This window comes from Strigops habroptila, chromosome 4 (assembly GCF_004027225.2).
Source record: "Strigops habroptila isolate Jane chromosome 4, bStrHab1.2.pri, whole genome shotgun sequence".
NCBI classification, from domain to species: domain Eukaryota; kingdom Metazoa; phylum Chordata; class Aves; order Psittaciformes; family Psittacidae; genus Strigops; species Strigops habroptila.
In genome coordinates this window covers 48,513,282-48,535,728 of record NC_046358.1, presented here as the reverse complement: position 1 = coordinate 48,535,728, position 22,447 = coordinate 48,513,282, and the positions used below count along the sequence as shown (strand labels likewise).

At 44.8% G+C, this 22,447-nt stretch overlaps 1 protein-coding gene across 4 annotated transcripts in view; it reads right to left on the bottom strand.

The window, feature by feature from the left end:
• LOC115607638 (USP6 N-terminal-like protein) overlaps positions 1-22,447 on the bottom strand; it is an 84,797-nt gene that overhangs the window by 46,022 nt on the left and 16,328 nt on the right. Inside the window, exon 1 of one of the 4 annotated variants that reach the window (XM_030485168.1) lies at positions 8,127-9,924. The exons of the other annotated variants lie outside the window; for them this stretch is intronic. The gene's annotated coding sequence lies outside the window, so the exon portion shown is untranslated. Of the gene's footprint in view, positions 1-8,126; positions 9,925-22,447 lie in introns of those variants that run through there. 4 annotated transcript variants of the gene reach the window in all.

The window sequence follows — 22,447 nt, the reverse complement described above, 5'->3', positions numbered from 1 at the left end:
GATCTATTGCCTACAATTACTGTTTTGCATGTCCACAGCATTTCTGACGTGAATAATGGATAGTAACGGATGCAGGATAAGAGTAAGTCAAAGGGGACCACAGCAGGCTCAAGTCTAGTAATGAAAATGTTTGAGAAAAGTTTTCCCACTGAAAAGGGAAACGTAAACATACGTCTAACGCATGTAACTAAAATTACAAAACCCCCTCTCAGATGAGCTAAAAAGCAGAGGGAGAAGTTTAAGTAGATGAGAGCCTGTTGCAGTGATATAAAGACAAGCATTTGACACAATGGGGACCCATGCAAGGCTGCCCATAAAAGCAGCAGCAGGCCCTGTTCTCCCCAGGAGACAAATGAGCGTAACTCAACTATCACCTGTGTTTCTGCCATGGTTTAAGTCCAGCCGGTAACTCAGAACCACAAGATGAAGTCTGACTTAGCTGAAGACATCCTCAGTTAAAATAAACAATATTAAAAAATAAAAAAATAAAAAAAATTGAAAGATGCATTTATCTTCAAGGCCAGGCTGGACGCGGCTTAGAGCAACCTGGTCTAGTGGAAGGTGTTCCTGCCCATGGCAGGGGGTTGGAACTAGATGGTCTTTAAAGGTCCCTTCCAACCCAAACCATTCTGTGATTCTATGATCTTAAAAATGCGTTGACTCAACAAAGCAACAACTAGACAGTTCACTTCAAACACATGCACTTCAAATGGTTCACTTATAAATGCAAAATTTCAGCTAACTGCTACAAAAGACATTTGCAGCAGGACAATGATTTCCTCAGCAGCTTGGGGAATGGGAATCTTCCTGTTCCAAGATCAAAACCTGGGAGAGCTGAATGCATCCTACTGAAGTGCAGCTGGACTTGGCACTGTGCAAGAAGGCTTGGAAAAGGGAAGTTGTCAATAAATAAGCATCTGAGGGCATTAGAGGGTGTTTTTATAGGAAAGGCATAAAGAAATCACTTTTTTTTCCCCTTAAAGTAAAGAATAGGGCCAACACAAAGAATAAGATCCATGCTTGAGTTAGAACATGCCTGCAGGCCTTCAGGCAAGACTTCAAAATAGAATAGCAACTGCATGGGAGTTTTTTGCATTTTATTTTTTACAGAACATCAAGTCCGTCAGCAGGAAGGATTTTTCCAGAGAACAGAGATCTGAGCTGTTCACTCTTCATCATCACTTCATCACCATTAGCTGAGTATAGATGAGCCTCTGTGAGCCCACCTTTTAATTTAAAGCACAGTTGCTTCAGTTGTGTCCTGGCTGAGCACAAGCCAAGGAGTATTCATTTTCCTGGTCCCCATTTCCCATGTAAGCCCAGACCTAGATTCCCACCTCGGCTCACTTGTTGCACACCTTCCTTTAGCACCTGCTTCAGACAGATGTATGTCTGCAGCAAACCAAAACCAGCACCTTTCCCCACCTGCTCCAAGCAGCCTATCCTCCCCTTACGGATCTCTCCCCACCCTATCGTCTCCTAGGACCCACGACAGGAGGGTGTGCACTAAATCTCTTTTGCAGCAGTTAAGACTGTGCTGCGCTAAAGCTATTACATGTTTATCCCACTTCCTTCCATTGACAGAAAACAAAAGCTTGTACTGTTGCTCACCGATACCAGAAAATATTTGCTTTCCCAGATTGTTTCTCCCTCCTTCTTTCGGAAGGGGTTTCAGTAGAATAACAAGCCCACTCCCAACAAGAAGCAGAAGGGGGTGATTTGGGACAGAGGCCTTCAGAGCTCACATGGCAAATCCAGCCTGGATCCAGGCGCAGCCCAGTCCTGTCCTTCCCATCCCTGCTGGGACTACACACTCCAGCACCTTCTCCATCACCTTACAGGTCCTGCAGATGCAGAAGACGACAATGCTCCAGCTGCATAGCTTGAAGAGGTGGGCACAACTCTGCACCACTCACCTGGCTTCAAGTGGCTGCCCCTGTTTTATAGCTGCAGACCATCTCCAGAAGATGCCCTGCCCATTCTGAGTATCTGCTGTATCATACTCTTAGTATCATACTTTGAGTATCTGCTGTTTCTCTCTTCTCACCATGCACGGCACCTCCTTCCTGCCAGATGCCTTATCACCATGTTTCACCTCAAAACCATCCAGGTGAAACTTCCACTCTTGCTGATATTGCTCTTTCATTCAGTGACAAAGAAAACACTCTTGCACCAGGCACTAAGCCTGTGGTGCTCCTGCCAGTAAGTGATGCAGAATTAAACACAAGTGTCACATGAAAACACAGTGCCAAGCTTACAGTTCCCAAAAAAGCACTGAATGCATGCACGCACTTGGTGGCTTTTTATTTATACTTCTTTTTTAAACAACCAGAATATCAAGTATCAGGTCCTAAAACCAAGAAGGGCACCAAAAATCCAAGTATTATTCAGGATATGAAATACTCAACTACCACAACCCAAAACAGTCTTGGCTCAGAGAATGTCTCCTTCATATCATTTATTGCCAATTAGTAGAAACTCCTGATCACCTTCCTTGTGCCTTCCCCAGGCTCAGCCTAAGCCAGACACTTTTCCAGCCCCACTGGCAGGTTGAACTTCCCTGATGCCCACCGTGATGCAGTGGCAAGCTGTAGATGCAGCATGGACATGTTTTGCCTGTCCTTCCTCCTGCCTGCATTCACACGGTGTGTGCTTTCTATTTACGCACAGCTTAATTGCTTTCCTCACCCAATGCCATGAAATCACAAGCATGGAGAAACACTAAGCTGTGCAGTTCACTTTGGAAAGCCCAACCACCACTGCTGGTAGCTACCAAGACACAGATAGCATCTGCAACCCAACCTGAAAACACTTCTCTCCTGCTTTTTATACCACCACTCTTGGAGAAGCTTTTTCATGGCCACACTGATGTTCACGAAAGACCAGCTGCTCTGACCCCCAGGATCTGTGTTCGCTTTTCAGTCTGTAGACACCAGGTGAGAAGCGCAGCAGGCTGTGTATTGATGATGACCTTCAGGTTTTACATGGGAATTTGTTGGCTCTCTCATCATTTCAGAGACAACATTTGCAAGTTAAGTCCCAAGTGTCTCCAGACAGTCAGCCACAGCCCAAACCACTACACAAAGACCTAAAACTTAAGCTGCCATTCCTTATGCCTGCCCTCCCCTGGGATTCTTGTATTACAGCATGTCCATCAGCACATCATTCCTCTGTCCAAGCTTTCCTCTTCCAACCTTTTCAATCTGTTGCCCAAATTCTATTTTTTTTTTTTTAACATTCTTAACTGCTTTTAAGGAGTAGGCAGTGGCAATCTTACAGTTGCTGCAGCTTGGGGAAAAGCTGAAGCACAAGCCACCCCTCTGACCTTGGAAACGTCCCTCACAAGATGCACCCAACTCTAACGTTACACCCTCTTAGGCACCGAAATCCACCAGCAAACAGATTTTGATAGTTCTCCTGCCTGTGGGCTGCTCCTCTCTCTTCTCCTCCCCCAGCAACACATCTTTGGCTGAAAAAGCTTCTGGAACTACAAAATTTTTGAAGAAAGCATTAGAAAAATGTATTATTAAGAAAAGGTCATAAAAGAACAACAACTTGAGAATAGCTGCAGCTAAAAATACACAATCCCCACACCCCTTCTTCAGTGAAAACATTATCGGATATCACTTCCCAATGGTAAAAACATGCTTGTTTTTTAATTAAGGTGGTATTTTGAACACTGAATTTTCTTGCCAGGGAACACAAGAGGCCCTGGGAAAAGATCTTGTTTGCTGCCTCAAAGTTCACACTTTTCTGTGCCATCTGATGGCAAGATACTGTCTGAAACTGGCACCTGCAAATCTGTATTTTCTTTTAGCACCGCCTAACTTGGCAAAATAACTTTCTGAAGAGTACAAAGTATCTTGGCCACCCCTACTGAGTTGCAGAGTGTTTGTGCAATATGGTTTTATTTTTATTTTTTAATACTTCAGAGTATCGAGGTGGAGAACGTGGGAAGGAGAAAACGTCAACAAGCAGAGCAGCAGTGCAGAGCAAGCATTGGCGCCTCGCTGGAATCCGCCTCTCGTCTCACCCAAATCCTAGGGAGGGCTGGAAAAATCTGCATTATGGACAAACTGAATTGTCTACTCAGCCTGCTGCCCAAAATTCTCCCAGCTCTAAAGGTGTAATCAATGTTTAGTGGACAGTAAAAGAGCCATGAGGTACAGCAACCTGATGGCTTCCTTCAATAGTACGATGAATAGAATAAAGGAAGTCAATTAAATGGCCCCCAGCAGAGAGTTTTGTACCATTTAGTTGCTTAAATAAGCTCTGGTTTATTGATCACATAGAAAAATACCCAGGAATTACAGCAGGCAGGTGAGGGAAAGCCTGTGTTAACATTTAAACAAACTGAGCTTGTACAGGGGAACGTTAGCACAACGCAGCATGCTTTTTCCTCCAAAGATGTAAATGAAATCCATGGATAACTTCTCCAGAATGTCCAGGTCACACTCTATACTTATTAACCCTCAGCAAATACACAGCTTTCCCCCATTCAGAAATGCTCAAACCAATACTTTTTAAAGAAACCACACACAAAAAAAATAACTTTGTCAGTCCATCACTTTGGTGGCCAAATCTTGTCCTGCTGTCTCACTCAGCTGCCCCCTTCCCTCCACCGTAAAACAAGCAGCACATCTCAGATGTGCCCATTCCTCCTGTTCTCTGCCTGTCCGTGCAGGCATTCATACTTTTAGACCACCTGCTCCCCTGCCAAAGTTATTTAAGACTAGCCTGATGCAAAATTTAACAGCTTCCAAGTGTGCAAGCCTCCTGCTTCCCTGAGAAGTCAGGGTGAACACCCACCAAAAAGCACTTCAAACGACTAACCTGAAAGCCGTGAGCAGGAAGACAACCACAGCCATGTTACACTGTTAAAATGTTTGCTAAAGGAGATGCACCAGTCTGTTGGGGGACCTCCCCATCCAGAGGAGGAGGACGGGTTATTCTGAAGTACAGCCACAGAGCAGAACTACGGAGATGCACTGGGAAAAACGGAGGGCTCAGTTTCATGGCCACCACCTCCCTCCATCCGCTCAGCCTGGAGGAACTTGGAAGACGTGCCACATGATGTCACTACTGGGTTGGCATCTAAATAAAGGAAGCTTTTTATAGAATTTCCCACTGTCGTACTTAATAGGGTAAGCCCAGAGAGCCACGACATCAAGCAAAGGGGAAGGAAAAGGGAAAACAATCACTGGGGCCAGGGCAGGTGGGCGGTGCCTCAGGAAAGGAACCAAAACAAACCCAAATTCACTCCCTAGTACCTACATGTTGGATGAAAAGCAGAGGTAAGAGCAGCGCATAACATAAGGGAGATGTGTTTTTACACCATCTGTCACAAGGAAGCACAGACTATTTCTGCACCAGGGTAGGGAAAAGAAGGATGAAGGCAAGGACGGAGGAGAGGGAGAGAAAAATTTTGCTTAAAGAGAGTAAATAAAACGTGCTTCCAAGTCAGAGGGGTTTCCTAGCTTCATATGACTCGTGTGGCAATTACTGTGCTTCCTAAAAGGAAACTGGGGTTTCTGCACATTCAGAAGACTCTTGGCTGCAAACACCTTAAGCTCAAATGATCAGCAAGCAGCATGTGCTGGAAGTTCTCAAAAAAAAAAACCCTAACATAAAAAACCCCAACCAAACAAAGAAAACCCTAACGAAAGCAAAACCAGCTGCCACTTTGGTCAAGTTCATGCGTGCCTGCATGTCATTCTCTTCTTCGTAACTCTTCATCACTTCCACAGCGCTACAGAGCAGTTCCCCTTCCTCCCGCTGCTCCTCCTCTCGGCATCTTTAGCCGGGCATCCACACGGAGAGCAGTTGCAATAGCCTAGTGACTCACGCTGCAGCAATGTGGGTGGGAACTGCTCCCATGCCCAGCTTCTAAGGACACAGCCTTTTACGGTATTTTTAGAGTGGAAGCTGTTGTGGCTTGGAGCACTTTGCCTTTTGTCTTGCAGGAGCCTCAGAGAAAAGAGCTTATGCTCCCACCGGGCTTCAGGATGCAACAGTGAGGAACCCAGGCAGGTGATGAGCAAACCCACGCCAGGCTCTGTGGACTTCCTCACTCAGTGATGCTCAAGGATGTTACCCACTCGGTGCAGCAGCACCACAGCTCATCCACAGGCTCTCCCATCCACACTGCAAGTCGTTTGGTGACTCCACTGCTCCACTGACAATCTCCGAACCAGATGGAAGAGTGGGACACAGGTGTGAGCTATTCTGTGGGCAGCTTACCTACTGCAGCCCAACTTTCTAAGGAGCCATTCCCTGTGTCCTCCTATGGCAATACACTAACAACCTCTTCATATCTCCAGGGAAGGGCCTCCAGATACACTGTTTCTACCCTTGATGGGCTGCTGGCATATAAGAAGCTAGCAGAGCTGCCAGAGTCCCATCTGTCTTCCCTCAGGGTGAGCTGTCAACTTAGGACTGCATCTCTCCAGCAAGTACAAAATTAATTCTCTAGGCTTTCTATGCCATAAAAGTGTAGCTGAAATAGGGCAGGAGGTTATTAGGGAAAAGCAGGCAGATGAAACTGAAACCAGGTTAAAAGCATCAGGGAGAAGCACAGTGGCAGAAAAGCCACTCTGCAGGCTTGTGGACCACAGCACATGCGACTCAAAAGTGGCATGGTAATGAAGCAGACTCAGCTGTGTTCTTTTAAAGCTGAAGGCCACACAGAAATTAAAAGAGAATCTTAAACATTACCCTGTAGGGCTCAAAACAGGACTTTGGTTGCAAACGTGCAGTGGATTGCTTTACAGGACAGCTCTCTGTTCTTTGTGCCTGAAGCATTTTCTGCTCTAGAACAGAAGGGCACGAAGTTTCTGCACACCCCATCATAACACCAACCAGTCCTTTTAAAGCTGTTAAATTCAAGAGGACATAAAATTATAATCCACACACACTTAAAAAGCCTAGGAGAAGAAGCTATCAGGATGAAGTAAACAGTTGTAATCAATCTTCCTGATGCAAAGGCACTGGCATTAAAGGTATTTTCTATTCCTTCCGAAATCGCAGTGAGCTCTGGAAGGAGTCAGCTTACCAGGCAGGACAGATGAATGACAGACCACCCCTACAGACAGATTTCACTGAGTGGGAAGATGCAGTGGTAAGCTGCTCTGGAGTGACTTCTCATATACAAGAGACACAGCAGAAGGGAAGTTTGGGGGAGGTCTGTGTCAGCAAGAACTACACAGCCCACAACATACCTTGGAGGTGAGCAAACAGCAGCAGACCACTGCAACGAAACTCCTTCCCAGCATCTGCTAAACAAGATGCCCCACACCAGGGGGACAGCCAGAGCTCCCCAGACAGACCAACACAGAGTCTTAAAATACATTTCCAAGTTCAGGGAGTGTTCCTGCTGTTAGATAATGAATCAAGATTACAGAATTAAACTTTTAAAAAAATAATCACACAAAAGGCTCCATCCTGTTCAAAGGAATACAATGAATTTCCTGTAGTCTTGCTCTAAAGACCACAACATCACACTCAATTACTATCCCATCTTACTCCTAAGTCCCGCAGAGCCAGCTTGGTCATAGGAGAGCTGCCTTGCCTCATTTCTCATTAAACTACTCATTTATCATTAAACTACTAACTACACACAGCAGTGGCTGTGAAAGAGGTAGGGCAAGTCACCTAATTTGCATTATCCTTTACTTGGACCAGCATTATCAAATCTGATTAAAAAAAAAAAAAAAAAATCAGGAAGAAAAACAAACCAAACAATAACCAGTGTAAAGCTCCTATGACAGAAAGGAGACAGATCCAAGCCTGAACTCGGTTCACATCTCCCACACCAGACAGACCTCTCTGCATGAAGCCGTTAGTTATCAAAACTGCCATTTATACCCCCCCGAAAGCCAGGGAAAGGAGGAAACTCCAGTTTGCCCCAACATGCTCAACTTTGCAGTTGCTGTAGGCAACTTGGTGCCGCTCTGACGGTGGTGTGCTGGCAGACTCCAGGGACCCACAAGACCATCCATGTCCTCTTGCCTCCAGCTGTGCAGTACACTGCATTCAACATCAGTTTTTGATACTTTTGATAACGGATGCATCTAAGCTTTGCAGCTGATGATGCAAGCTCTGAGCCCTCGTGAGTTTTCCCTGCTTATCTTCTTCATTCCCTTCCCAAATTTGCAGATGGGTTTAAGCCCACAGCAGCTTCTGCTTTGCACACTTCTCAAAGCAGTTTGCATCATCTGGGTTGAGCTTGATGTAATTACTACAAGAACCCTTGCAAGGAGCAAAAAAAAAAAAGATAATCTGAGAAATTACATCCTTCACAAGATCTTCAGATGCAGGACCAGAGCTGTTTAAAATAGACAGGTAGGACACTTCCAGAAGGAGATCCAGACAGTGGCAGTAGACCCTAATACCCAACTTTCGGAGCCCTCTAAGATGAAAAGGAAGTTCTTCATTGCCATCCCACCCAGGAGACACGAAGGGGACAGGGGACTGTGACACAGGTGGTGCTTAAAACAAATGGTCTGACACTTTACACAAGGGGAGAGGGGAGGGGAGAAAGAGAAGCATCCCACTGTGTGCAAACTTAACGACCTGTTACCTTCACCAGTCCTTTGCAGGGTCACAGCCTTCAGCTAAAGATCCGCTTGGCTGGAACCAGTCTATGAATTATATAGTAACTGGAGACTTTAAAAGCCTTGCAATAAAATGCACCAAAATAAATATAAGTCAGCTGGGCAGGCTCTGCCTGACAACTCATTTTTTCCACAGCCAATACAACGCCATGCAGAGAGACGCCGCATGAATCAACCCATTTTGGCAGCACGTGTCTAGCCAGGAAGAGCAGGATGCATCACCATGCCAGTACATGCGGAACACCCTCCAAAGGGCTCTGTTTACCCAGCGGGAGCCAGTGCAATCCCTACACAAAGCCTGTAAGTACATTTAAGGCTCAGAAGTCATCTGAAACAGGTCCATTCTCCCCTCCTACTCCCCATAAATACAGTCCAAATTGGGTCATCTCCTAACAATGAATCAATGACACTCATTTAAGCCTCTGCTGCAGTGCCAACATAATCTAGGTCCTTTCGTTCTCCTTGTACTGAAAGTGCTCAAGATGCTTTTGTACATCCTCTTAAGTACTCCATTAAAAAAACATGGTAACTGGGGCATTGCATTCAGCTGCTCCTGGAGAAAAAAAAAAAAAAAAAGGCATTCCCCTTCCCTCTCAATCGGCTCTTAGGAGGCTTGGACAGAAAAACATTGCCTACTTCAAACTTGGCTCCACCAGGACGGCTGGAATTGGGCGCTAGGGATGAGGGCAAGCACAACTACTGGGTACCTCTTGGGTCTGCAGTATGAAAACCACTGGCAATATGATACCATATGGAGAAAAAGAACCCCTGCATCCTGCAGCTAAGCAGCACCCAGAAGTCCCATTTGAAGTCACAGCATGACACCACAACTGCAGCATTCAATAGATAAAGCATCATACTTTCTTTAAAAACTATTAGGTGCTCCTAAATATCTTCAAATCTTTTTAGAGGATGGAAAGACCATTCAGTTCCACTATTTTAGCATGACAAGGATGCTTGCTGCCCCACAAATAGCGAGTTTTTCTGTTATCTTTGCATGGCAGTAAAAGTTTAAGGGGTGTTGGTGGTGGTTTTGGTTTTTTCTTGCTCATTCCTAGCACCTCAGAACTGTGACACTTTTCTGAGTAGCAGCTTTTGAAGTTAGTCTATTGGCACCGGTGTCCTCCTCCCTTCTGAAATGGAAACATTCAGAGGTGTGTGCATAGAGATCAGATGGAAAGAACAGGGCAGCCTCCACTAAAATAACCATTAACTGGGAAAAACACGCACTCGTAAAAGGGACATTTTTATAAGATGGAAGGCCCATTATTTGTTTAGCTTTTTTAAAAAAGAAAAACATTAATAGCTCTGCATTCATTAAAAAAACCAACAACAACAAAAGAAAACCCACCCACAAAAAAGGACCCAAAAAACAACCACCAAATCCAAACTTAACATGCACCCGCAATCGAAAGTCTAACAACTTCAACATGATCTAACTGTTCCACTACCCCTTATATACAATTCTAGCAGACTTTTTTTCCAAATCCCACTACATACTGTAATGGAGCCATATTTCAGGATTTAAGGTTTTATGAATAGAAGACTTTAACCACAGTGCCTGTAAAAATACCCCTAAAAAAAAAAAAAGGAAGCTTCAAGACCAATCCTGTTACAGAGGCTATTCCCCAAAGATGCACAGAAAGACACTTTGTGCCTGTCTGTAAGTAGCAGCATCAGCTCCATGACAGCACTGCTGCAGAGGATTTTATAACGAAATGCATTCCAGTTTGACAGAGATGCAAGCTTGGGAGAAGAGAGGGAGTTTTAAAGATTTAAAGAACACATTCTTAAATGTGTTAAATGGGGAAACTGAGGCACATAAACATTAACCAATTCCTCATGCAGCAGAAAATATACTTCCTGCTAACACAATGTTATCTTTGCAAACACAGGCTGCCATGGCAAGAAGTGTGAGAGGGGTGAACTTAGGACAAGCTCAGCAATTAACTTTGAATTCCCTGACTCCGCTCCTGACACCATCCACTGTGTTATTTTTCAGGAGGAAAACAGGAGAAAGCTTGTACAGGAAAACAAGACAACAGCAATTTGGGGAAATGTGTGCAACCAGAAGGGTCAGCCTAGCTCTTTTTGGACATGGGGCCATAAAAGCAGATACCAGCACACCTCCTAGCCATCTTGTGAGACATGCAAAGACTGAAGGTGTTCAGAGGCTGAACTATTGTGCCCTTATTTCTAAATATAGAGGAATAATATTAAAATAGTCTTAAACTCGTGTAAGCACTGAAAAAAAAAAAAAAGCTAAGATAACAAGGGGCTTGCATTAGATGTCCCCACTGCCACTGCAACATGCATGCAGCAGATAATTATGGGGTTTATAGCCAGTATTTAGCATTGTTTTGTTGCTATTTTTCTTGAGACTATAAGAGCACTCTCTTTCACATGAAGCTTACGGGAGGAAAAAAAAAAAACCAAACAGAAAAAGCCACCACTCCTGGCACTGCTCTGGCAGAGCTCTGCTCATTTAGGCTTTTGAAGGAAGAAATTTATTATGGCGATTAATCAAGAGAGCTGACGCAGCGGAGCATGTCAGGGAGCAGCAGGCTCCTGAGGCTGTTCCCTGCCGCCTCCCCTGGGATGAGTACCGCAGCTCCTGGCTGCACTCCTCCATCTCCATCATGGACAAGGCAACTGGGAAGTCTGCTCACAGTCAAGTTTATGAATGTCTCAGCAATTGCCTCCTTCTTCAAGCAGCTGCCCAAAAGTGTATCCAAACCTGGGCCCCTGCCACATCATTGAGCTGCCCTAATTAATGAGCTCTACCGTCTGCAAACCCAAGCCTTGATAAACACTTTCTGGCATGTGGGTAAGTAACACGCTCAGCACAACCACAGATGCTGACTGCTCCCAACCTGTCACAAGGCTTCTCCATCCCCTGCGCCATGCACCTCATGGGACACCAGCCCCTTGACTTCAGATCAGCAAAGGCTGGCACTTCGCAGGCTCTGCTCCAGCAGGAAGGCAGGTCAGGAGAAAGCTCTCCAACAGCTCTTGACTACTTTGCAAAACCAGACTGTGCCGAATTCCATCCCACGACAGAAAGGACACATGGGCACACCAAACCCCACAGAAGTTTAGCTCTCGGGACCACTAACGCTAACTATGCTGTAGCAGGTCACCTGATGTGATGCATAACATCTGTCCATGCTCTCCTCCTCCCGTCAGGGGAAGGACATGTCCATGCCATATATCTACCCGAACAGCAGAATGTTGGTGCTGTGTTACCACAAGGTTCTTCTGGAACACAAAACACCAAAGAAAGCTACTTGCAATTGGAGCAAAAGATGAAGAAGTCTGAAGTGCTCTGTTGTGGCATGGGAAAAACAGCAACCAAGTGCTTTCAGAGAGCAGATGACAGCAGCCTAGTTTTGCTGCTGCTATTCCTAAAGTAACATCAGTCATGTTCTGGTCCCCGGTGAAGAACAAATCCTGCATGCACAGTAAATACAAGCCTCACAGGAAACCATGCCAGGTACCATGGGATGACCCAAAAAGCAAAAGGAGCGGAGAAGTCCCACCAAGCAATCGGCATTCAGCCAGGCAGGCAGCTATTCCTTCTGCTCAGACCCACCATGAACTAAATTCGGCATCTTAGTGCTTGGGAGCCCTTGCCATGGACAAAGACCCTTCTCAATCTGATCTAGCACCAGCCACTAGAGGATGGGGAAGGGGGAGAGTTTTAAGGAAACCCCATTGGGAAGAGAAACCAAGACATGCAGGATAAGTTTTACCAAACCCATCACCATCCAGTTTCTACTGTTTTGCTGCTGATGGAGCTCCACTCCTCTCAACATGGACCAGCAGAGAAAAAAACACAAGGTTTGGCACAGATGCAAGATCTGTAGGCTTAACTTCTAGCCTGCTCCCTTCACAAGTCACCTGGAGCAAAAGCCCTCAACATACGTGCTAACTGGCACAGCTTCCCCTTCGCCTCCAAAGTCCATACCAATTAATACCTCTATATGCGCAAAGCAGAAATCCAGGGATGCAAAGAAAAATCTTTGCTGAGGCAAGACTAGAAAAACCCACCACCAACACAGAGCTGTTCTCCCCGTGTACCACAGTAAATTAAGCTGCTGGCAAGTGTACTGTCTATTCTGGAGCATGACAATCAATTCACTGGATGCATTATTATTTACATCAAGCCATCTCAAGTAGTAGTGCTCTTGCATAGGAACCTGTGAGTTAGGCTTTGGATACATTAGACTGTCATGTGCATGGACATCAACTCTGGCAATTCTGAGGAAACAGGGCTGGTTGTTTTCTTATCACAGCATTTGGAAAACTAAAATGAGTTAATTTGCAGCTTTCAGTACTTTTAAGTAAGTGATTAAATGGAGAGAGCAGCCAACTTCTGTCTTCCTCTAAATGAACCACTGAGAGCATTGCTCTCACTTCATTTTTAGCTGGAAAGACAGACAGCACAAAGAGGTATCCAGCTACAGAACAGAAACACTGATAAATTGCCTCATGTTTCAGCAACAGAATAAATGCAAGATGTGCAACAAAATGCCTGATGAGTAATAGATGTGGGGTGATGTGGGCATGTTTCTAAATTCCATCTCTTCACTATGTTCAACAACTCCTCCAGCAAGAAAGTCAATGCAATGAAGCACAGAACACTTTTTCAACTAAGTCTGCAATTACCCTATTTTCTCTCCAATTAGAACGTCAGTTCTAATCCTCTTCCAAGCATCCACAGTGTTTGCCTGAATGCAGACTGCAGAGCAGCACAGTCAAGGCAGACAGTACATTGTCATGAAATATGAAGCCACAGACATCACAAAAAAGGCATCTATGTACCAAGGCAAGAAACAAAACAACCTGCAGGAGCCACTGGTGTCATGCAAACCAGGTAAGGAACAAAGAACAACTGTTCACAGTGAAAGACCATAAGACAGCAGATTAAAAAAGCAAAGAGGAGGAAACACTTGGTGACCCACAGTTGGGCTGTGGCATGTTCTGTTACTCAGAGCAAGTTATAGGAAGTGTCTGCCAAGTAACATGCAAACTGCAGGACAACAAGATGCTCTGCAGCTGTTAAACCCAGTGACTCATTCTTCTTCCCAGAGGATGCACTCTTGTCATCACTGGCAGGGGGATACAGGCCGAGCTGGACCTTGACTGGAGCTAGCGTGCAGTCTTCCACTCCTGAGCTAACATACATTGGCATTACAGCAAAGCTGGGAGACGTCTAGGCTCCAGCATTTAAGCCCTCTCTCCTGGCATCTTAAGAGACCATCTCTTCCGGGATTCTGCAACGTGAGCAAATCAAGGAGAGACCAGAGATGCTTCTAACTGTCCTTGCAGAGAACAACCACCACCTGCTCTTTCTTAGACAGAGAATTTGGAAGGGAAACATAATTTTCCCTGGTGTAGAGCCCAAAGCAGTGAGACACATCATGTTCTGTCTTCTCCACAGTGTGTCACTCTGCAACAGAAACTGCAAGTGTTCAAATGGACAAGAACGAAGGCAGCTCAGACTCCAGGACTGAGATCCCCCAATGAGTTGCACAGAGTTTACCCAACATCCACAACCATCAAGTCATTACAAAAGGCATCCACTCTCATTAATTGGCTACAAGCTTTACAGAGGAAATCTGAGGGCAAGAGGCATCTCCACCTACCTGGACATCCCTGCCACATCAACCACTGCAATTTTAGATGCTGGAACAAGCAGACCGTGCTTACAACACAGTGGTTACAGCACAGTGTTGCTCCTGCAACACCAGGTCAGGACAAGCTTCCATGAATATTCCAGGATCACCTCTCTACACCACAGCTTTTCCACAGCAAACACTTACCAAAACCATTAATTGGTGGATGATGCTGGAGGGCTGTGAAAAATGGTACACGCACAAGGAATGGAAGGCAGTGCTGTGCCATACTGCTGAATAGAGGGGGTTTGAAGCTACTTCATCCCTGCACCTGTCCTCTGGCAGCTGAAGGACCAGGGCACTGTTTCCAAGCAGTGCCTCTGTTTCACCAAGTGTCCTACTCAAAACCTGGCACGAGCAAACCTGCCAGGGCAGCTCCAGCTGTGTTTTTGCTCCAAAACAAAAATATCTGTCATTAACAGAAGAAACATTCATGGCAAGGAGGAAGCTGATCAGCTCTGTCAGAAAATGCATGAACACAGCAAGGTCCAGGAAACAGGTTAACGGCTCAGGCAGAGGACATCTCCATCTGCCTTGAACCAGGGGAAGATGCAACACAAGCAATACAGAGCAGAGCTCAAAGATCCTTCTCCATGCAGTAACAAACCATCCAGAACAAATTAGCAGCAACACAGATCAGGTGGAGGTCTCTTATTCTGAAGGTTTTTAGCCTCTTCTGCTGCAAGAGAAGACTTTATACAGATCATTCAACTTGTCCTCCAAGGCAAGGCACCTTGCCAGCCTTCTGCCTTGATGTCAGAAATCACATGTGCGTGTAAGAGGAAGTATTTGCTCGCTGCTGTAGCTACTTTCCAACCAGGTTGACCAAATCTTCCTGTTCCTCTGCACTCCTCCTATACTTCCCACTCTTGGCAGCTGCTTCAAGCACTCGTGCACACTACGAGCAATCAGGCACTCTTACACCAGGTTACTCACTTCTGAATATAAGGAGCCAAAATTTGTAATCAAATGATAGGTTACAAAAATTTTATGAGGATGCTCTCACCAGTTGCTGGTTAAATAAAATACTGTGAGCTCTATGGACATCACAGACAATAAAAATGAGAATGACGAACCCAATTAAAAACTCTGGGCCAAGCATCTCTCACTCCACAAAGAGGTGAAGATATGTGACATGGCTCTAGCTACTTCCAGGGCTGGCAGGGATCATTCAGCAATGGCATGCAAACCCCTTTGCTATTGGAAAGGTACATGCAAAAACATGTTATGCTTCAGGGCAGACAAATCTCTTCACCAAGATGATTAAAACCAGGACATCCCGTCAATGGGGTCTGTGCATTCATGGTCCCCCAACTGTGAGAAAATGAGAGCTGACAGCAGTGTCAATACAAGCAGCCTGTCCTCTCTCCTGTTCACTAGATTTACGTGCCAACAATGCAGCCTGTGGGCATATCGTACCTACTGTTTACATTGAGCTACAACAATCCTTCCTCTCGTTTCCTCTCCAGGCTTCTGGCAACTAGAAGAGTAACCAGAACAAATAGCCCTTCTGCTCCCCTGTTTGCAGGGGTCCATCCTTAACCCAGCATTACAAATTCCATAGTAATGAAAACACTAACCTAAGCACCTTTGCCTTCTGCCAGACTTTCAAGTAAAGTACACCTCAGCACGAAGCTAAATGTTCTACAGACCAGGGCTCCCACCATACTGCCACGGGGAGATGCCTGTGCAGAGCAGCCAAGCAAGCCCCTCGGTGCTGCCACGCACCGGCGCTGCGCTCTGCTTTACCGCACAAGCCAAAACTGGAGGTGGATGCTGGGCCCAGGTTCTCTTCCTCCCCACTGTACTTATCACAACCACGGTGGACAATTAGAGCTGCCCTAGAGAGGTGCATCTTGACTCATCGAAACAAAGTAAGACCTGATACATGGTTTTCCTGCATCCTAGCTCAGCATCTTATGCCAGTCTTCCATCACCCAGCTTGCTTTTGCCTAGGATTGCACCATAGGCACATCTGCATCACCATCATCAGGCTATGAAATGCCTGCCATCTCCAAACTGCAGGTTTCTGGCCAAAGTAGCAAGCCTTTGGAGGTCTCTGATGACTTGTTTTTTCCTCCCTCACCTATATCAGTTCATCTGAATAGCAGATGCTTCCTTTGTTAGTTTTGGTTTCTGTTCTGTTCAGAGGTCTGCTTGCTTTTCTTATTTGAGTAGCTTTTAACAAAAAGCCCAGCTCCAGGCTGTGGCATAACTCATGCATTAGGCAGGCCGGCAGACTGCTCTTTTTGATCTGCTAATAACAGCTGGTTTTTTCTTTTCAATTCCAGGGTAAGCGAGTAGCTTAGCTCAGCCTCCAGGGAAAAGATGCAGCAATTTCATATATCTCAAACCAAGCAGAATACTTCAGTGCAGAACTTGCAAAACACACACCGAGTTGGTGCCCTCCAGCATCTGCTCAGTAGATGGAACACACCAGGGGACAAGCATACCAAACTGAGCAGGCTGACAGCTCCTCCCTTACCTCTTTACTTCAGAGGTATCCTAAAAATCCTCTTAATCCTCAAGGGAATTCAATGAGCATCCGTCTCCCTGCTACTTCTGTAAATTTTAATTCTAGACTTGGAAGGAAAAATCACATGCAACTGAAATTAAACCAAAGACTTAATCTTTGGTAAAGTCACATTTCCCACCAAAAAGGAGGTGACTGCCTAAGTTGCAGATCAGTACATCTTATAAAGTATTTCAGTACGCATGACCGCTGCGACTTTTCAACTTCAGTCCAATATCCACATAGGTAAGTATAACATGAATAGTTATTTCTAAAAGTACAGTTTTACGCAGGTAGAAATTCACACTGTAAGCATTTTGCAGGGTCTTTCATATCAATAGATACATCACATTTTCATGTGTGCAACTGCAACTATTAAGAAAGCATTAAGCATCTAGCTTCTAAATTATTAACACCAAGTCTGTTTTCTCATGCCTCATCCTTGCAGCTTTTGCAATCTTGTGAGAGATAGCAGAGGATAATTTTATAGATACCAGTACAACGATGACGAGGAAGCAAGTACAGCAGAACAGAACTGCCTTGTACCCCTGCAACATGCTGACTTGGAAGCACAGAACCAAAGCCATTTTAGCTATACTAGTATACCACTATCATTACCTCGACAGCATAATTAATGCATTATGGCAAGGTTATAATAATAGGCTCTTTAAAAGGTAGGCCAGCTGCGAACCCTATCCGTATTATTTTATGTGACAAAGTGTGCCAAGCCTGATACTGTGCTCAAGCAATGGAAAAAACCAGACTTTTAGGCATATCCCCAAGACAACCACTCACAAGCAGACACAGCAGCTGGTTTTTCCACAGATGCTGTGAGCTGGGTATGCTTGCAGGCTTTTCCATACCAGATGTACGAAGTCTCTCAACTCAAAGAAAGTTTAATCCAAAGGGTTTTCATCAGGAAAGCAAGAGCCTCTTTCACCACACACCTGCCAAACCTTTAAGGCTAGAAAGCTCAAGCAAGCTGCATAGTCCCTGACCTTTTAATTTTTTCCCCCCAATTAACAGACCAATAGCCTTGGCATCAGGCTACTTACAGAAATGTTCTCTCTCAATACTAACACTAAACATTTAGCCAAGAAAGCTTCTTAATTGCGGTAGAGGACCAGCTAATTTAAACACAATGCAGCCTACCTGGAGGGGTTTTAACACACCAGGCAAAAAGAGTCAAAGAGAGAAACTGTTGCAGCATAGAGATGACTACTGCTCATCTCATCTTGGAGGCCTTAAGGGCATCTTCAACTTTGGTGGCAGTAAGAGAAGGAAATGACATTTTCACTCCAAAATAATATTCAGACAACTGACTGAATTCCAAATTTAGACAACTGTCAACTGCAAGGCCTTCTAAAAATTTATTTTTTTAACTGACCTCTAATTCTAACCAGGTTTTCTAAGGAGGACCATAATCAACTTCTTACTTTATACCTTTGGCATTTTTAGGTAGTCGTAACTATACCTACCTAACGGATGCTGCAGTGATATGGTTAAGTCTTTCATTAAATTATTTCTTCATTTAAACTACACATAAAGCCTTCTGAAGGCTGAATGTCAGTATTTTGGCTGGTATCTGAAAACCGCCAAAGAAACAGCTGCGTAGAGCAGCCTTAAGTGAAACAAGCCTAAAGATGGAGAGAAAGTGGTCCATCTTTTCTTATGGAAATAAAAGTCATTACCATGCTTGGAGTATTACCCCAGGTCAATATAAGCAAGCACTGCATAATTTTGAAGAAAAACAATTACTATCTCTCCACACCTATCACCAAGCTTCTCAGAGGGGCTGACACAGTGAGTCATGACTTGAAAAGAGGTCAAGGACTGAAACAGGAGGATACAACCTCCTCTGTTCCAAGACCAACCCATCACCAGCAGCAAGCATGCATACTACAGTTGCCCTGCCACAAAACTTAACCAAGGAAAAGCATCTCCCCAAAAAACCTAGAAAGGTTTTAACTGTGAATAAAAGTACTCAAGTTTGCAGTTTTAAACACATGAATTCAGAAGAGATCCTCTGAGAAATGTTCCTTTCATGTGGCTTCTCTAAAAGCATTGTCATTACAGTATAAAGCAGAGAAACTAATTCATTCAACATGCATTTGGCCTCTAGTTGCTTAATCCAAACATTTCTCTATGACCATTTAAGCAGTCAGATGACATGGAGGATGTTTTGACTAGAAGACGCACCACTGGTTTCTCACATGTGGATTTTATTGCAAAATTCTGGTGTTACACTGGAAAAAAAGCTAATTCAAAGGATAAATGAGAACGATAGAAGGTTACTGATCTCTATTTTTGTCCCATTCTCCCCCTCCATCCTTTTGAATTTTTTTACTTCATTTTTTCCTACCTTAAGGGGCACAATAGCTGAAGAAGCATGTTGTTCCTTACAGTGCACCCAACTCAGTCAGTCAGTTGTGGCAAGTACTAGGATTGCACCATTCTAACAGTTAACACTCAGGAAACTTCTCTCCTGAGCATCAGGATCACAAGCTGCAAACACTGCAAGGTCATGGTAATTGGTTGAGAAGATCTCAGTGACCTGCTGTAGGTGGCTCACATCCTGTCCTGAGCAGTTTGCTCATCACAGTCCTCCCACTGCTGGATCCCAGGTACCCAACAGGAGAGAAGATTTTGCCTCCCCTCAACAAGATTAATGTTTGATAGCAGAGAGGGGAGAAGTTGGACACTTCCTAGAAGACACCACTGCTATGCCGCAGATACCATTTACCTGGGCTGATATAACCCAGAGCCCGTCACCAGTATTCAGCGCTCAAAGGGCAGGGAGGAAAACCCTAAAATGCAAATAAAGCCCACTTCTCACTTAAAAGGTATTTAGTTCAAAAAACAAAAACAATTTAAGTGGAGAAATTAATTATTGCAGGTCACTTTAAATTAGGAAAGCAAACCTAAGTCTTTGCACAGCCAGAAGATCACGCTCTGAACAAACCAAGGGAGGTTTGCAGATGTACACCATGCTGACCCTAGGGTCCTGCTTCTGAGTTCAGCGTAGGTGAAGAGATAAATGTCTTCAATGTAAAGCTATGTCAAGCCTGGTAAATGCGTATTGCATACAGATCCTAATAATAACCTGTTATTTCTGGAGGGAATGGGTGGGTGGGAGGGAGGGCCGGAAATAGGCACTGGGCTGGAAGAGTAGAACAGATTTAACACGTGGGATGCTATGTAGAAACCAGAAGTAGTGGGGTTTATTATGTTGTCAGAAATGTTTCAGAAGTCAACTCCATCAAGCCTATGAAGTCTGGCTTAAAGCTGAACTTAGTGTGATCTTAATTGAAACCTGGCCAAAACCCAAGCAAAAAGCCTGCAAGAATCACACTTTCAGAAACTCAAAAGTGAGCACTACAAAAGCAGTTTTCCTGCCTGGAGCTTTGAATTCGAGACCTTCTGTAACAGGAAAGAAACATTTTCTGCAAAGTGACCCCAAGGACTCCATAAGCATTTAGGAGATTGCTTAGTCAAAGTCAAAAGAGGAAAAAAAAAAGAAAAAAGCCCACAAAATTGGAAGACAATGTGAATAATGTTGAGCTATTCATTTAAAAATGAAAGCTGCTGCAGGGAGAGAAGAGGAAATGCCCATCACAATAGCTGCCCAAAACCCTCAGGGAAGAAAGAAAAAGAAAAACATACTTTGAGAAATCAAGGATGATAAAAGTAACACAGAGGAATTACAGGAGTTGCACGCTAGGAAATAAAGAAAATTGCCATGGTCGAGCTGTTTATCCCAGCTTCCACAAGCCTGGTTCTTACCCAGTTTAATCCAGGAGCGCATTTAGCCGAAGCCCAGGACAGGGTTTCCAGCAGCTCCCAGCGTTTATGCCATGCAGGGATGCAGCCCCTGCTCCTCCCACAGCTCCCACCCAGGCGTGGGACCAGCCCAGCCACAGCCCTGGGCTGCTGGCACTGTGCCTTGAGGCTGTCTCTGCTTAGCACTGCACCGGGGCAGAAAACAAGGAATGAAGGATTAATTGTGGAGGGAAGGAGGTACCTCATCACCCGTGTGAGCCCCTCTCCATCCTCCCACGTCCCAGAAACAAGCTACACCTCCCAACATACAGGGTGAGGGCCCTCCCAAGATGGGACGACGTGCACATGGAATAAATAAGGGGCTGTGGACAGGAACATGAGAAAAAATAAAAAAGGTATTTCAGGAATAAGTGAAGTACCAGCCACCTCCTTGCGCCGGCGTCTTTCCAGCCTACAAAAGCCTACCCCAGGCCCTGCCGCAGCAGTTTTGCAGGGCTAGAGAACATAAACAAAGCATAGAGAAAGCTGCAATTCTAGAAACCTGCCAGAAACCTTTACCTTCAGGTTGCCATTTCCACCTTCTTCCTCAGCCTCATCTTCCTTCACCCTGACAGCCCAGTGTGAGACCCTCCAGCATCCTCCCAAGGGCACTTAAAGTCCAACCATAGCAGCATGCCAGCCAGACATGACTTAACTCTGATTCTCCTCTACTGGCTAAAAATCCAGGAGCAATGCAAGACCAAAGATCCTGTACGGCCAGAAAACTGGAGCTGCTGTGGACTGCCGCATCCATAGCATCCTACATCCCAACAAGGGATCCAAGCAAGATGCCATAACTTCAGTTTCATAAATCACCAGCACACCAAGCCCAATGCTGGTGGCTTCAGTGTGCTGGTGTTCAGTAATGCTACTGCTCTCCTTCCCTCGCCTTCAGTTACAATATCTCAAAGACCTAAAAATACTACTTATTATTTAGCAATCCAGCAATTCTTCTGAAAGCTACTTAGGTTGAAAAAAAGAACCCTTATCAACAGCACTTCAAAGCAGAGCACTGGCCTTTGTCTAGAAAAAGTGGCACTATTCAGACAGTCTCAAGAAAGGATTAAACAAGTCTTAATGAAAGCTGTATCTTTTATCTGAGGAAAACAAACAAGGGAACTACATGGAAATACAGCCAAAAAGAAAAAGCGACACAATCCCTTGTTAACTGATAAAACATTAAATAGCCCATTGCACTTGCAGCTTAAAGAGCTAGTTTCTTTCTAATTCTGGGATATGATTTTAACAGCAAGCCTGGGTTTCACCTGAGGGTAATGCAAAAAGGAACACAGAAACCCCAGTGTAAATGACAACTGAAGAGCAGCCATCCATGTGGGTGCTCCTCTTTCCAGAGCAAACCGAGTGAAAAGGGTTTTCCAGTGAGTCAACCAAGGAAAGGGAAACTTCATCAAGAGCCACAGTGGGATCTGCCTGGAGAGTATGCTTCATGCAAGCATCAGGGCCAAAACCATTCCCCCTGCCCACTACCAGCAGCCCTCCCAGATGTCCATCTGCTGTTCCTCATCTTCCCTTTTAAACTGCAGCAAAAGCTGCTGGGAAGCATGCAGTGCGTGGCAAGTAATTACAGAGCAAAGCAGAGCAGAACAACCTCAAGGGATAAGTAGCAATTTAGACAGGCACCAAACGCTGACCCTCCATTAGGGCTACATGAGATCTCTGCATATGAAAGCAAATTGAAAGACACTTTAATTGGCACCGTCATGCTTAGAGAGCTGGGTAAGCATGAACTGTGAAATTCCGTAGGAACAGATCTACATGCCACAATTGCTCATTGCACTAAAAGGTTTTGAAAACGGTCACCTGAA